The sequence below is a fragment of the Cryptomeria japonica genome, chromosome 6 (genome assembly GCF_030272615.1).
Source record: "Cryptomeria japonica chromosome 6, Sugi_1.0, whole genome shotgun sequence".
Classification (NCBI taxonomy): Eukaryota; Viridiplantae; Streptophyta; class Pinopsida; order Cupressales; family Cupressaceae; genus Cryptomeria; species Cryptomeria japonica.
The window spans coordinates 567,773,250-567,790,761 of NC_081410.1; positions in this window are offsets into that span (position 1 = coordinate 567,773,250).

Below are 17,512 nucleotides of genomic sequence, written 5' to 3' on the forward strand. Positions count from 1 at the left end.
ATGGCTAAGATTGATCATGAGAAATGTGATCAAGGAGATTAAACGGTTAGAAATTGTTTATAAATAAAGAATTGTTGATAAACAATGCGTGCAGGCAAGTGTAAGCACAAGGATGCTGCATAGTGATTACCGAGCACATAAGCTTGAAGACCTGTTTGAATAACAGAGTAGGGAGCCCAACAGAGGGACAAGATAAGTCCTATGACTAGACAGTGTTGAGCAAATAAGAATCTGCTTTAGCATTTTAGATGTGAAGTTGCAGATATATTTTATTACTGTTGTTTATTTTGTAAGTGACAGAAAATATCTTAACCGGGTGGACTTAACAGTCTTATTGGTAAGCCCTCTAGCAAGGTAACATTCTAAATGAGTGTTTGAAATCCTTTGACAAGGTCACTTCTAACAAAGTGCAGGACTCTAACAAGTCTGAGGAAAATCCCTTAATTGGGTCACATCTAGCAATGTGTTTGTAATCTTTAACATGATTTGCTTTTAACCGAGCATACTCTAGAAGGGTATATTTATTAATGGGTCTGAAATCCCACAGTGGTTTTCCCCTATTTGGCTTTCCACATTAAATCTGGTGTTATATGTGTTATGATGATTATGTGTTTATAAGTTAGCATGTTTAGCAGTTTTTGGTTATATTGTTGAAGTATAAGTTACTGAGGTTGAATCTGTTGATTTTATAGAAGATTAAGTTTGTATGATTCACCCCCCCCCCCCCGCTCTCTCATCTTGTTAGCTATTGGCATCAGAACTTTACAGATTGTTGGTTGTCAAATTGCATCTTCACTCTCCTAGAGCTGCCACTCAATATCAAGGCAAGGGGAATAATATTACCTTAAACAGAAAGGAAAGGTTCATTGTCAAAGAGTGGATAGTTATACCAATTATTAGGATAGGGTGTAGGTGTTCATTGAGGTCACTAAATAGGACAATTAGAGAGAAACATAAGATTATAATTTAGGACTTAAGCAACCATGCCCTATGGCTGCCTTGAATAGACCTAAAAGACCTCACTTTGAGCATATGAAAACAAGTATGCACATGCACCAAAAATATGTTGTAATGCCCTGCCAAGGAACCCCCGAGGATGTGAGCTAAGAAGACATAAGTAAACACGGAATAATTTTTTTGGAAACATTTAACATAAACATGAGAAACAATCAAAAGTTCAATACCCCAAACCTCAAACTATGACAACTTGTTGACATGCAACAATGCACAAGCGAAAGACTTAAACCACAAGACATCTACCGAGCATAGGGGAAAGACTCAATGCATCCAAGGCAAGGTCTACAAAGTGTTTCGACTCACATGAGACCCCTCAAGACGTTACAAGACTCCACTTGGCAAACTAGGCCTTCTCCTAGGCCCTAGGTTCAATGATCGTCCTTTAACAAATACCAACACACAAACCGATGCACTTGACACCACACAAACTCACTCAAGACACATATGGGTCATGTCAAAGGTTCCCTTGACTTACCAAGTCCAATTGGCAACTCCAACTCACTCAAACTGCCCCTTTGGGGCCCCAAAAACCTTGCCAAACAAGTGCTCAGGACTAGGGCACCCGCAAGGGACTATGGCACCCTAACAAGACACAAACATGCTAGAAGGACACTAGTGTGGCATGCCTTAGTCCTTTGGGCGCATTGGTGTCCATTTTGGGTGCAGCGTCCCCAACAACCTAGTTTCACGTTGTCGTCCTCTGTTTTGCATTGGTGTCCTAACCAATGAGCAAACTAAAGTCAGGGACCAGTCCCACAAACACCGTGAACGCGTTGGAGTATACAAAATACCTTGGGAATATCCGAGGAACACAAAATGCCAAAAAGGATGAGGGGAAAAAGTAGGCAAACTACTCCCCTGGACACTAGGCACCACTGATGCGCACAAGGAGAAGAGGGGGAGGGAGACAAACACCTCTACAACATCTTAACTCCTGCCCTAAGATAAAACACACAAGAACCAAGAGAAATGACACTTTAACACTCTTACATCAAGAGGATAAGATTATATTTGATCTTTAGGAATGAGTAGGTGAGATCTCTATTGGTTTTGAACTTTGATAGGATAGGTAAACATTCTCTTCAAACAATATGCAACTCTTGGAAACCACCAAACCTATGCATTGATTTCCAGTCTTCATTAAATGCCGAAATGTTGGCTCATGGCCATAGAATTGATTTTGGCACTATATTTCTCATTAATCTTGAGCCACCACCTCCAGATTCACCCATCCAGCTTTGGCAGATCACATTGTCACCAATAGGTTTACATCTATCTGCCAGATCCCCTTGAGCTCAGCCACTAATGATGTATTGAATTCATAGCTATTTGCAGGCATCTTGTTCCACACTCTTTGGTGCGATGGTGTTTGTTGCTTTAAAAATTTGAGCTCTAACAACTTTAAATCATGCAGTGTGACAAAAAAATATAAATGCATTTGCTAGATATTATGCAATTTGGGCCCAACATCCTACACCATATCCACATGGTGTGCTGCATAACAAATGCCTCGGCACATGTAAACCCCTTTAATGTTGGTGATTTGTACTTTGGACAAATAAAATTTGTTTTTTGCTCACCACCTTGTCACCACAGCACATGACACACTTCCACAACAATAAAACATTGAGTAGTGGGCCCACAAGATTGCCAACTTAATCTTCCATTGGTCAATAACAAAGAGCTTATGATAATCCTCCTTGATGCATGAGAGTTGTTGATTTGATTGATGTAAGGATTCTCGAGGCCCCAAGCCAACATAAAAATAATGAGATCATATGATGTATAAGGATTACCCATCTCAAAGGAGATGAATGGTCCTCTCAACTCAACTATAACACACTAAGAACTTGCCCCTCAAAGATGTGAGGGTGGTTTGATCATTCAACTCACCACAAGATCTCATGGCTCCGCAAATGTGAGGATTGGGAGCACCACCTTGTTCTACAAAATGATATTGCACTACTGACATCAAACAAAGAAGGTAAGCATATAAGCAAGGGGTCACAATCAATTATATGGGAATTGTAAACCAATGTGGTAACATAGGCCTGACATATTAGCTTTGAACTCAAATAGCTTGCATGGATTGTAGATCTCATCTTGCACACACATTTGATGGTTGGCGCAATCTTGGAGGAATGTTGAACACTGACACTATAAGGAGATGTGAGGATTGCATGATCAATGGCTCTCGGGACCCCAATGCACACAATATGTGCATTGCCTTTATTAACATTGAGACATCAGTAAGCTCAAAAGGTCATTTATCACATAATATCAATGTTATGATTCCCTTGAGCTTGTACCATAAAATGATCACACAAGCTACCAGGACTGTGAATATGAAGCTTGGTGATACATGAGTGGAACAATTATTCATAGGGGTTGGGAGCACAACATAACACAAAAATGCAAACACATGACACTATTTGATGCAAGGGCTCAATAAAGGACTAAATGGGGCCAATTAAGTCAAATTTCTCAGATTGGTTATAATTAAGGAACCATTGAATGAGACAAAAAGTTAGGAAATGCCAAATGTAAGATTTTGGACCAACATAAGCTCTAGTTGAGGATGTGTACCCCCTGCGGGTGTAGCAAGAAGCTAAAAATATCTCCAAGAGTAGATCAAGACTGAAAATGGAATAGGGGATAACAAAATGAGGAAAAACATGACAAATATGTACAGGACAAGCAAGAGGAAGCAAAACCAAAAAAATACAAAAATAAACAAAGACAAAAGTTCACATAATCATTATCCCCTCACTTTCTCAACATAAAACCAATAAAAGGAAATATGCAATCTGGTCCCCCCCGAAGCCAAATTGGGTGAAACTGAATTTTGACGGGGCTTCTAAAGGCAATCCTGGCCCCTTCGGAATAGGCTATGTTATCAGAGATCAAACAGGAGCAATCATCGGGAAAATGGCAAAACCAATCCCTCCAGACACCAATAACATAGCAGAGTTTACCGCTCTACTATTAGGCTTGAAAGACTGCATCAAAAATGTTTCAGTGGAAGGAGACTCGGAGATAGCAATTAATGCTATAAGGAAGAAGTTAATCCCCAATTGGAGGCTTCAAGCTTTATTGGAAAGAATACTAGAAAACCTTAATAGTCTTGATCACTTCGAGGCAAAACATATTTATAGAGAAGCAAATGAAGAGGTGGATGCTTTATCAAAAGTTGTAGCTCAAGGCACTTTTGTTCACTGGTGGACTCAGGGCTTGTAGCCAATTGTTAACCTAGATTGAGCAAGCTTACAAGATTTGATCAAATAAGGTTTGAGACACGGCTTGCCAGTAGATTGGCGGACTGCAATAATCAAATATAAATATTCCTTTCTCACCCTCCTTTTGGCGGTTGACTCCAACAGTCACTTTCTTTTCAAATAAACTATCCAGTTAACCTCAGGGCGCAAGGTGGGTCCGGTTTAGCCTAGTAGACAAACCGACTTCATAAAAAAAAGGGACCCACAAAGCTCCAGCTGGTGAGCGTCACCGCTTAGTCCTTTCCATGAGCTGTCCGCAGGCTAATCTTTCCCTCCGCACTCGAGTAGATTTGGCTTAATTTGGGCATTTAATTTCCGCCACCTTCGTGTGAGCCTTTATTGCTCTCTAATTCCCATTATTACTCGTCGAGTCATGCGCCCGCCTTCCTGCAGAAGCGTCCTATTCTTGCTTCATTATTTTCTTTCGGCATTCTCTGGTTTCATCTCTGGTTTCTCTTCTTGCATGCCCTTGATCTCGGCTACCATGGCTTTTGAGCCCCCGTTCAGTTTCATTATGAGTGTGTATCCTAGGCCTGTCTCTTGCTTCGGTGCAGACACCCCCATATCACTAAGTGCCTCTACTCGCCAGGTTTCTTTCAGGAAGATGTCAGATTTGAGACTCAAATGTCTCCTTATCTACTCGGACCCTCCAGTTCTTCTTGCTGTCAAATTAATTCTAGGTAGCGCACATTTGAGCAGAGATGAATACCCAAGGAATAACACCAGCATCTCATCCAGATTTGTGGCGTCTTTGCTGGACCAGAAGCTACCCAAGCAAATGGTCTGGAATCTTACTAGGGAACTCTTCCCAGTGGAAATTCTTCAAGAACTCCAAGAAGTATTGAACAAGGCCCTCCATGATTCTGGTGCACCTAGACCAAGTGACTGAATCCTCTTTAATGCCCACGGAGAACTTATCAATTATTACCCATTCCTACTGGACCTGAAGGGTAAAGAATTGAATAGGCACAGAGCGTTTGCTAGTGCAGGGCTGAGCTACCTCAAATGGCATTTCTTAGGTGAAGACCCGAAGGCTCAAGGGAAAGAGGAGATTATGTTCCAATTCGCAAGGCTGAATGGATTCCTGCCTTTGGCTGCTGCAGAAGTAGAGCCAAAACCAAAACAGAGCAGCAGAGGTGGCTTAAGCAGAGGTCGAGAGAGCATGGGTCGTGGTCGGGGCTCTTCAGCAAGCAGAGGTCGAGGCCGTCCTAGGAAGCAGGTGCAACAACAACCCGACATTCCCTACTCAAGCTAGGCTTTCTACGGTCACCTCTTTTTGAGTTCTAGATATGCAATTATACATGTATATTTTCATTAGGTTTTAATTTTATGTTCAAAAACTATGTATCTAGGTAGCCGGAAATGAGACATTATCATTAATAGTGTGTTTGTTTTTCCTAGACTACTAAACCTTTGACGGTTTAGATAAATGGCTAAAACATAAGCTTAAAGGTTTTCAGGTTTTGGTGGGATCTCTGTGCTCACTAAGAGCAAGGGTTTTTTGAATGTCTTGGAACTCAGTGACAAACCTATGTATTTAAACTAATTAATATAAATCTGGCTCTGCCTTTACCGATCAAAAAAAAAAAAGTTCACATAATCGATTAACTTGGGAGCACAAATGGAAGGATTAAAATTTGCCTATGACTACATGTAGCAAGGGACAAGTATTGCATGTCATGCCCACAAAGAAAACTTATGGCCCAAGGCCATTGAAAAATTGATAACCACCACTTGCCTCGGTCAAGGATAATATTTTCAGCTGAAATGCTTCTTTTTGCCTTGAAAATTTACGCGCTGCCGAATTAATGCATGTAATTTCTCACTAACATAAGCATGTGAATGGGGCCATCATCTTTGAAGAAGAGAAGTGTTGGATGTTTTTTATAACACGACCCTAGATTTGAAAACATGTCATGCAACACAAATGGATAATCAAAAACACTATCAAAATATTCATATCTACCACTTGGCTCATACAATGCAAATTATAACCACATGGGTCAGCAACATTATTCTGATACATTGGAAGTGGAGATGTGTTGGGGTTCATGCCTCAAATATCTTGCTGAATGCTCACTGCCTTAGGTATATTAGACTGAAATTGAGTGCCTCTGATTCAAATGAAACAAAACTGCATTCTTGGCTGAAAGACTGATCTGTAGACAACCCTGCATTAGTTGTACACACTGAATGGGCTGCACTTTGTAGAACTGTCATGTTATCTACACAGGTAATTTCTTCTTCCTTATCAGCACTCAAGTCCTATTGAATGCCTATACTGTCAAACTTGCTGGCTTGGTTAGCAGATATATCAATGTCATCAAAACAAAATAGATTTAATGCCAAGGTTAGAAATCATTGCCTCAGTACACTATTATGTCACTACCGCACACCACAATTCACATAGCACACAAATTCTCGTGGGTCCACAAGACTGCTACCAACTCACACCCACTTTGGTGAGCAACAAGAGCTCATGATAATCCTCCTTGACACGTGAGAATTTGTAATGTCCCCTTATGTTATCCTTTATGAATTAGGGAACAATTAACTAAATCAATCAATTGTAAAAGACTTCTTTCCTCAAAGTCCCAAATAACGTGTAAGATAATAAGAGTAGAAGTTGATACCACTTTGCAAATGATGCTTATTATGGAATATATATTACTAATATATTGATATTAAAAGATATACGAGGCTTTAAAACATATGCAAGATGATTTGGTCTACTCAATATAATAATGATAAGACTATCTTGCTGTCTCAGATATGAAAAATTGATGAATATGCAAAGAAGATATTTTATTGTCTGTCTGAGTTCACTTGATGTAAAGCTCTGTCTGATATACTTGCAATGTACTTGATGTTATTCTTGATGTGCCTGATCTTGACCCTTAAAACGTATGCAATAATGATTCCAAATAGTGCTTAGAACGATGTGATGGTCTGCTGTTACTTATATGTCCTTATGAATCTGCAGAGGTATATGATGATATCACTTACAGTGATATGTTGCTGTCTCCGACGTGAAAGTATATGCTTGCAACAATGATTAATATGATGCAATAATGATGGGACTGTCTCAGATATAATTCCGATTGGTGAATGCTCCCAATTTTGGGCCTTCAGCCTTGCTCACTCTCAGCTCTTCCAAACTGGAATAAGAGAATAAGATAAAATACCTTCCACCACTAAACGGATGCTGTGTCTGATATATATGGTCTTCCCTTGCAGCAAATGGCGCTGTGTCTGATTTCCAATTATCGATTCCTTCCCCAATTAAGTGGATCCTATTGCCATAATATATCTTGAAAAATGAATGGATCGCACCTCTTAATGATTGATGAGACACATTCTTTCCTCATCGTCTCTCTTCATAAAATACCAATTAGTTTATAATTGTTCTTCTAAATGACTAATCGATGTTGGCATTAGTTTGAGTGACCGCTGCCTGCCATTGTGAAAGATGGTTATCATTTCATTGGAGTATTTTGATATTGGTTGCTTCTCAAAAGGCTCAAAACTTCTACTTGCATCCATATCTTCAAAACGGAATATTCACACAATAGTGGAAGATCAAGTTGCCGCAAAGTCCAATACTTGACTCTTAATACCGTGGTGCTTGTATACGAAGATTCGTAGCAGAAGATATCAACATCGTCTATATTAATATTTCACTTTTCACCAGGTAATCGACGTCTTCCTTAATAGACCACAACACTGTCACACATAATCATGTTTATTCTTTACAATATAGTTAAGAGGTGTCAATTACCCTTAACACATGTTCTTATGATTGGTGCTCATAATTTAATCAATTGATATCGTTAGGTGGCGATACTTGATGAAATTGGATGTTTCTTTAAATATTGTCATCTCCTATGTTGTTCCTCTTCACATCTTGATGATGGGTCTTAACCTTTGTTCTTCCATTATTGCTCCCTGATGTCTTTGGAACACCTAGCCACCGTGCGGACTATTTTTGCCAAGGTAGCCTTCTCAATATCATTCGAGGGGAGTTTTAAGTATTGATCGGGAGTGATGATTGTAATCGATATTGATACTTGCAGGTCTTTATGACTTATCATTCTTGTCCTACTATATAACGGATAACCTACTATTGATACTATGTACACTTCATTATTTTCTACTCTTAACTACTCAACTTTTGTTATCAATGCTGCCAGTCTTGATCCACAATTGTTCTTTGTCTGTTATCTTTTTGGCTCAAAGATGGGGACATGACAGAATTGTCAATTCAATTGATTTGAGGGTTCTCAAGGCCCCAAACTAACATAAATATAATGAGATAATAGGGAGTTACGTGGTTGGTTCAGCTTGAAATACACGAACGCTCTTTGCAACCCAACTTTAACACATCAAGATCTCACCCCACAAAGATGTGAGGGTTGTTCGAATCTCGATCATACAACTCACTACAAGATCTCACGGCTCCACAAACCCAAGGATATCATGATTATGCCCAAGAACTCATGGAACCCCCACATTTCTCTGCATTGATGAGATTACATTTCTGACATCACATTAAGCACATGAGGATATAAAAGGTGGCCTATAGCCAGCAATATAGAAATAGTTTACCATTGGTGCAATGTGAGCTTGACAGATTGGCATTGAACTCAAAGGGCTTACACAGATTGTAGATCTCATCCTGCACACACATCTGATGGTTGGCACAATCTTAGAGGAGTGGGCAGCACTGACACCATAAGAAGATTTGAGGGCTGCACAATCAAAAGGATATCAATTACCATTGGACCCCCTGATGCACAGGAACTTTGCTGCATACAATATGACTCTGCCACTGACTAAACCCTCCACAACACATAACTTGATATCATTAAGCTCAAGATCTCAGCCATTTGGCACATAATTTCAATGTTATCATTCCCCAAGTTTGTACTATTGAATAATCACATAGCCCACCATGCAACTGTGAACCTTGGCCATACACATGACTTGAACAATTATTCATAGGGGTTGGGAGTTCAACACATGGAAGAAATATAAGCACAGGGGCACAAGTTGATGTAGGGGCATGATCAAAGGCTTGATCAAGGACTTAATGCCAATGGATTTTCTGAAGTCAAATTTATTGGATTGGTTATATCCAGAGAGCCATTGAAGAAGATAAAAAACTAGGAAATGCCAATTGCAAGATTTTGGACCAATTGTGATGATGATGAAATCCCATTCAATATAAAGCTTTCTGGTTTACTGGATATTGAATAATTGGTTAACTGCTAAAGTGCTTAAGGCCTTTGTTCTTATGGATTTTTTGTTGCTTGAAAGTGGTGGGCATTTGTGAATCGAGTGAGGTTGTCTCCATGTATATATATCAAAGACTTTCTAAGTGCAGGATGATGAACCTTTTGAACAAGCATTAGATGGTTGTCATGGACCTTTTGGACAAGCATTGGGATGTTAGAATCATAAGTTTTGAGTCTTGACCTTTGTTTATGGGAGGTCACCAATATCTCTCTACTTGTAGGACGATTCATAAGGGGAAGAGGCTGATGCATATCTCTGGAACCTGGGGAGAATCTGGAGCAAGGTCACTCAGAGCTTGCATTGTAACCTTAGGCTTAAATTTAGCTAGTCTTTGTCTTCCACACAGTTGGACAAATGAATAACATGAGTAGTTCTTGATTCTATGTTCTTACGACAAAATATAAAACTGAGAGTTAATATATACAATTTCTCCAATTCTGTAGTAGAGCTAGTATCATTTGCCAACTTCATTGTAGCAGAAGCAATTATCTTAACATGAATCTACTACAAATCAGACGTTATGTATGTACTACTGCGTAGGGAGATGTGTATGGAAAAATATTACTAGGCCAAAATTATACATTTAGTTCAAGTTTATTTTTCTAAATATATTAATATGATTTTTCACTAACTTCTCACACAAATCTGTCGGCAAACCAAAACAGGAAGCTGCCGGACAGAAGCAGATCAGTCTACAGATTTGTCATATTTTCCATGGACTAAAAGTTGATCAGTCAGTATCTGTTTGAATTTTGTGGATTAGTTTGGGGGTTTTGCAGTTTACGTACAGAATGTCTACATGACATGCAAAATGAAAGGATAAATGGTCAAAATTGGGTACATGAACCAGTGGTTGCCAGTGGCAGCTGAAATGCGAGATTCAAAGAGACTACACATGAATAAATTGTTGATTTTACAGTAGTGCTCGTTAACCGCAGGCAAACATCAGATCTGTTGCCTTCCCAACCATAGACGATAAGCTCTTATCGTCACCCCTGAGCACACTACATGTCCTTCATGTCATTGAATTCATGTCTTTCATGTCGTTGAATTCATGTCTATTGATGCAATCATGACCTTGCATATATATGAATCAATACCTCCTAATAGACCTCAAGTCGGCCATATACTTTTGGCGCCAAGGATAGGGTAAGACCTATATATTAGAAGCTACATATGAGTCTCCCTTAGTTGCAAGTTACATTTAACTTATTCACAAGTTAAATATGATGCCCAATTAGGGCCTGACTATTAATGTCTTCTAAGGCCGGCAGAGCCACATGCACGCTAGGCGAGCTAGGTCGGCCCTAGAAGGGCTCCGACCTAGCTACATACATCAACACTCCCTCTTTGCTAGGGAGGAGACCTTCTCAAGATCCGAGATACATGGCTGCTCCCATGAAAAATGTAAGTGAATACAACCACCATGGCTACTCCCATGGATGATGTTCACCATAGCTACTTCGAGAGGGTCAACAAGCACATCATGGAATTTCTTCCATGATACCCACCATACCTAGTCGCAGAGGGTGGGCTCACCATGCCTACTCGCAGAGGGTGGAAGAGGGCTTTCACCTCAACCTTCTCCCAGAGAAGAATGCATCTCCACCATGTCTACTCGCAGAGGGTGGATCCACCATACCTAATCGTAGAGGGTGGAACGAGGGCTTTCACCTCAAGCTTCTCTCGCAAAGAAGAATGCATTAACAAGGGATTGCACCTCGAACTTCTCCCTCACAGAGAAGAACTCATTAACAAGGGATTGCACCTCAAACTTCTCCCTCACAGAGAAGAACTCATTAACAAGGGATTGCACCTCGAACTTCTCCCTCATAGAGAAGAACTCATTAACAAAAATTTCATGATGACGTGGCTCCCTCTGAAGCGGAAATGTTAGGCTCTCTCTGAAGTTGAAATGTCAAGCTCCCTTTGAAGCTGAAATGTTAGGCTTCCTCAAGCTCCCTCTGAAGTTGAAATCAATCTTCTGACCTCTTCATCCAAGGTTATTTCTGATGATATGTCAAACTTCCTCTGAATGTCGATTCTTCCTCTACAAAGAAGTGGAAGCAATCTTCCTTCCTTGAATGCAATCTCTCGTCCAACACGGCCGAGGGTGATCTGCTCAGTGCCCAGATACACAAAGTTGTTGCAATGCTCCATACTAGCAATCACTCCATTTCCCTTGAAGTACTTCCTCATGGACTCGCTCAGCCCATTAAAATAAGCCTTAGCCACTTCCACCCGCCCGCCAAGGCCCTCTCTCAGCAACTCCAAAGTTTGAATAACGTCGACCTTCACACCATCGATCCCCGCTTGGGACAAATACAAGTGCAATGCATCATAAAGTTCCACAGCATGCTCCGGCGGAACGAGGCCCACGCCATTGTTAACAATCTTATCAACAACCAGATCTTCCATGGTAGTTTCCAACCTGTTGATGTGTTTTTTATGCACATGCGAACACAGAATAAAATACCTAAAGGGTACCTTATCCTCTCTTGAATAAAGTCTCTGAATGCTGAAGATGTTGCGAAAAGGATCAATCGGGATGACTTCAAGGTTCTTTGTATGTAGGATCTCTACGTGTGGATAAGCTCTCTGTGGTATGATGTGATTTGCTGGAATCACAAGGGGACTTACACTTGATGACCTAAACGTCTGATTTGCTAGAATCACAAGATTTCACTGGCTTAGATTTGAAAAAAAAAAAGAAAAAGGACGAGGTCGAGGAAAGGATCTAATTCTAACACTAAGAATGTAGGAGCAATGAATAATCTTTGGTGAAAATTCTAACTAAGTCTTGTCTTGACATCCCAGGACCATCTCCACAAGGTTAGTGCGATCTTCGAAGGAAAGCTTTATGATGTTCAAATCATCACTATAGGCATAGACACCATCAAGCTGATGCATATCAATGAAGAAGCGACAATTGAAGTTAAGCTTAAGATGAATGATTCCAGTTGACTACACAAGGCAAGTCTGCAATCAACAAACTGCTAGTAGTATGGATATACGAATTTCACCATCAATCAAACACATTTCTTCCACTCATCTAATAACATGAAATCAAAATTGAGAAGTATAGAGACCATGCAAATTGTTGAATCGACCCATAGATTTCACCATTTCTTCAATGAAGTTTTACAAGTCTTTTACAACAACATCTTGGCAACAATCTTTGCCTTCTCTTGCTATTCTACTCTAATTACTATTCTATCAACTGACTATTCACTATTAGCTAACTACTCACCTTTTAACTATTGACTAACTATTTTCTATTAGCCTTTACAAATGAAGAGTTGGGGCTTATATAGTGCCCATAATACAATTCAATGGCTAAGATCAATTTGAGATCAATGGCCAAGATTCTACAATGAAAACCCTAATTAGGGTTTGTTACAACAAACTCAATTCTGACCAATGAAATAATTGTATTAATTGGACACATGTCTTCTCTGGAATATTCGACCAATGGATAGCCGGGATAGGTACATCGAAGTTTTTGCCACTTTTAATGAGTCTGGTACATTGAATCTGGACATGCTGAGGTGGACCAACTCGACTGGAGGAGTGATGACTAGGATGCCACCTTGTCTGATACTTGCAACTTGGTAGATATCCAATTTGATGATGCTGAGAAGCTAGCTTTAATTAATTCATCTGAAACTATCTGCTTCTTCAACGAACCCTTGCTCTGACTTCTTTTGTCTTTGATGTGTAGGATGATGATGTACCTTGCCTTGGAATGTTGGATTGGAAGAGGTTATTCCTGATGATGCTTGACAGAAGAAGGTCGTCCTTGTCGATGCCCGATCTTCTTCGTTGAGAGTCTGCTAAGTAATAGATCCTCTGGCTTTGGGTGGTTATTTGAAACATACACAAAAACTTAAAATTAGTCTTTGAGCATCATACCTTAAAGCATAGAATTAAGGACCTTCCAAGAGAATGATTTAAGATATTAATTTGGAAATGACATGATAAATCCAGAATTCTAATTTTTCAAATTAATGGCAATGAAATCAAAATAAATCTTGAATAAGAACTTCAAAATGATTCTTCATACCTTCTCCCTTGAAAGCCTAACTATAAAACCTTGGAAAATGATGAAAGAAGACCGGATTTTGCTGGACAAGGGTTGAATTGTGGTCTTCCTTTGGATGAATTATGCCTCCACTAGCCTCCAAAAGAGCTTCTCCTTCTTTAGCAAAATTTCGCCTCCAATCTGCTGGATTTCGCTCCTCAAATTGCTCCTCAATTTCGCACTTAGAAGGGATGAATGAATGATTTGAAACTTGAAGCAATACTCCCCTATTATATAGAGCACTCACCCTACTCCCTTCAAGGCCGACTTGGCAAATAAGGGGTAAAAACAAATAAAAATTCCTTGAAAAGGTGGCCGACTTGCTTGTAAAAGCAAATAAATGTATTTGAGTGCTCACCTTCATTTAAAATTTGAAAATTAATTTCAAGGCTTCAAAGGTGGGTTTTTTCATTTGTTTTAAGGCTTAGAATTTAATTAATCAAATTATGAATGCCTTAATTTATGCGAACTTGCTTTAGTTTTCCAAATGTCTTGAAATAGGCAAATTTAATGAAAGGTTATAGGCTAGCTTAGGAATGTTAAAGCTTGATCAAGACTCCTTAAGCATCAAGATATCCACAGTGATGGTTTGAACCCCTTGTCTAGACTTGCTCACTAGATAAAATTGAAATTTTATCAACCAATATTTGCAAATTTCCATGCCTTTGTATTCTCAATCTTGTAATTTGCCTTAGACTCAATCAAACAAGGTTGAATAATAGATTTTTTGATATTTTCGCCCTGGACCCTCTGGAAGGATCAGGAGCAATTTTTGCTTTTTGTAGCTCATTTTTTATCATTCCAACTTCAGTCCACCTCTCAATGCTAGGAAATATCTTTCTTCTTTCTCCCAATCCAAGTTTGATTTCGTTTTGCAAGGCAAAATGGGAGATTTTAGGATTTTTGCCCTGGACCCTCTGGAAGGGTCAGGAGCGAATTTTGAGTTTTAGGCATATTTCTTCATGCTTTTAACTTGACATCACTTCTAAGGCAAAGAACATCATGCCTCCCTCCCATCCAAATCATGAATAGCAAGATCTTGTCTTAATTTGGCAAAAAAAAGGGGAGTACTTGGAAATTTCGCCCTAGACCCTCAGGAAGGGTCAGGAGCGATTTTCCTCCTTATCCTTAAAACCTTCATTCTTAACAATCCCTTTTCACTTTAAATCAATTCAAACATCGTTTCAAGCTTATCCCTAGGCCTAACTTCGCTCAATTCTGGAGGAAAAGTCCAATTTCAGGTTTTTCACCCTGGGCCCTCAGCAAGGGTCAGGGGCGATTTTCCTTATTTAGCTTGATTGCTCCTTTGTTGGCCATCCAAATTGTCTTCACAGGATAAAACATACCTTTTCACCTTCACTCCAACCATAAAAATCATTTTGTCTTTGCAAGAAAGAGGTGTTTTTGAGAATTTCGCTGTGGGTCTCCTGAGAGGGTCAGGAGCGAATTTTGCAATTTTAACCAAAATGTTCCACTTTTCACTTTGAAACCTCTTTGTCAAGTAAGATCTCACCCTGTGATATGCTATGAATATGATTTCATGTCCAAGAGAGGTAAAATACTGTGCTTATAAAGAATTTCACCTTGGACCCTCAGCAAGGGTCAGGAGCGAATTTCCTCTTCTGGGCAAAATTCCTTCATCTTCAAGTGAATTAGGGGCTCTATTAAGTTCATCTCACTATTCATCATACCTTTGGCATTTCAATTCAACCAAAACTGAGGAAAACACATCTCCCACAAGATTTTCGCCCTAGACCCTCAGCAAGGGTCAGGAGCGAATTTTAGGTTTTCAACAAAGTCCTTCATCTTTTCGAGTTGAAACTTTCTCAGGTGGGTAAAGGGAGATGCCTTTATTTCACTCATGTTCAAAACTTGATCTTTTTTTCACTGCAAAATAAGGAAAGTTCAAAATTTCGCCCTGGGCCCTCAGCAAGGGTCAGGAGCGAATTTGCCTTTGTTGCCCAAAATTCATCAATTTTCATGCTTTCAGACCCTCAATTGCATCAAGTGACGTCCAATCTTCCTTCCGGGAGACCCTGCACAAAACAAGTTAGCCAAAATTAGTGACAGATAAGCTCAAATAAGATTTTCGCTCTGGACCCTCTGAAAGGTTCAGGAGCGAAATCTTCATCCCAGGCTAAACTGCTCAATGTTCAAGTTTCAAACTACTTCACAAGGCAAAATTAGATGGTTTACCAAGTTAGGAACAAGTTTTCAAGCTCAAACAAGGTGGCAAATGAATTTTATAATGAATTTCGCTCTGGACCCTCTGGAAGGGTCAGGAGCGAAATCCCTCTTCCAGGCTAGAATCCATCTTTTTTCAAGGTTTTCAAACAATTCAAAAGTCCAAACATGTCCACTTTTCCCTTCAAAATGCCTTGCAAATCAAAATTTGGTCAAATAAGGCAAAAATGAATCCTAGGATGATTTTCGCTCTAGACCCTCTGGAAGGGTCAGGAGCGAAAATCACTTTTTAAGCAAAATCTTGATCTTTGAAATCATCCAACTCCCTCTCAAGGCAATAACATTCAAAAACACCTCCACACGTGCCTTGGAAACGAGGAACTTGGTCTTGATAAGTGATAAATTGAGGTGTATAAGGATTTTCGCTCTAGACCCTTTGGAAGGGTCAGGAGCGAAATTCCTAATCTTGGCCAAAATCCTGACTTCATTTTCACATTTTTCCATCCAAACAAGTGTTTTGCCCTCAAAGATGCCTGGGAACGAGTTGGTTTTAAGTTTGGGTCACACTAGAATGTCTTATGGAGATTTTCGCTCAGGACCCTTTGGAAGGGTCAGGAGCGAAATTCGCTTTGGACCCTCTGGAAGGGTCAGGAGCGAAATTTGACATTTTTAGACTCTCCGTCAGGATAATTTTATGGAATATAACATTTCCCTGAAAGTATAAGTGACATTTCCTTCTATCTTTCTTCTTTCTTATACTTTAAGTTATATTCCATATATACTTTCAGGATGTTTGAGAGTGGTTTCAGACCTCCAAGAGTTATATTGCAAAATCTAGTTTTTGGAGGATTCTTCAGTTTTCTAGAATTAGTCAAATTTCAGGATCAGGAAATTCCAGACTTAGCCAAATTTCAGGATCAGGACATTCCAGACAGCCAAATTTCAGGATCAGGACATTCCAGACTTCATCACTCACCAACTTGACCTAACTCAAGCAAAACCTGCTATCCTATTGATCTCCTAGCGACATTCGAAAGCTAAAGGCTAACAGACAAAACCCTAAAAGACCCAGAAAACAAACCCTAGAAAGCAAAAAGCAGGGGTCCCCATTTGCAATGGGGCGATGTGTGAAATGGTCACAACAATTTTGTACTCCCAGGGCTCACACCGCCCCAATAACCACAAAAAGCATGCTAGACATACACATAATCCAAACTATGAAACTCCATTTTTCAGATCCCTCACAAAAGCATAGGATCTACCTTCAAGCGGTTAGGCTCTATAGAAGGAACTTGGTTCTGATACCATGTTGATTTTATGGTAGTGCTCGTTAACCGCAGGCAAACATCAGATTTGTTGCCTTCCCAACCATAGACGATAAGCTCTTATCGTCACCCCCGAGCACACTACATGTCCTTCATGTTGTTGAGTTCATGTCTATTGATGCAATCATGACCTTGCATATATATGAATCAATACCTCCTAATAGATCTCAAGTCGGCCATATACTTTTGGCGCCAAGGATAGGGTCAGACCTATATATTAGAAGTTACATATGAGTCTTCCTTAGTTGCAAGTTACATTTAACTTAATCACAAGTTACATATGCCACAAGTTACATATGACGCCCAATTAGGGCCCGACTATTAATGTCTTCTAA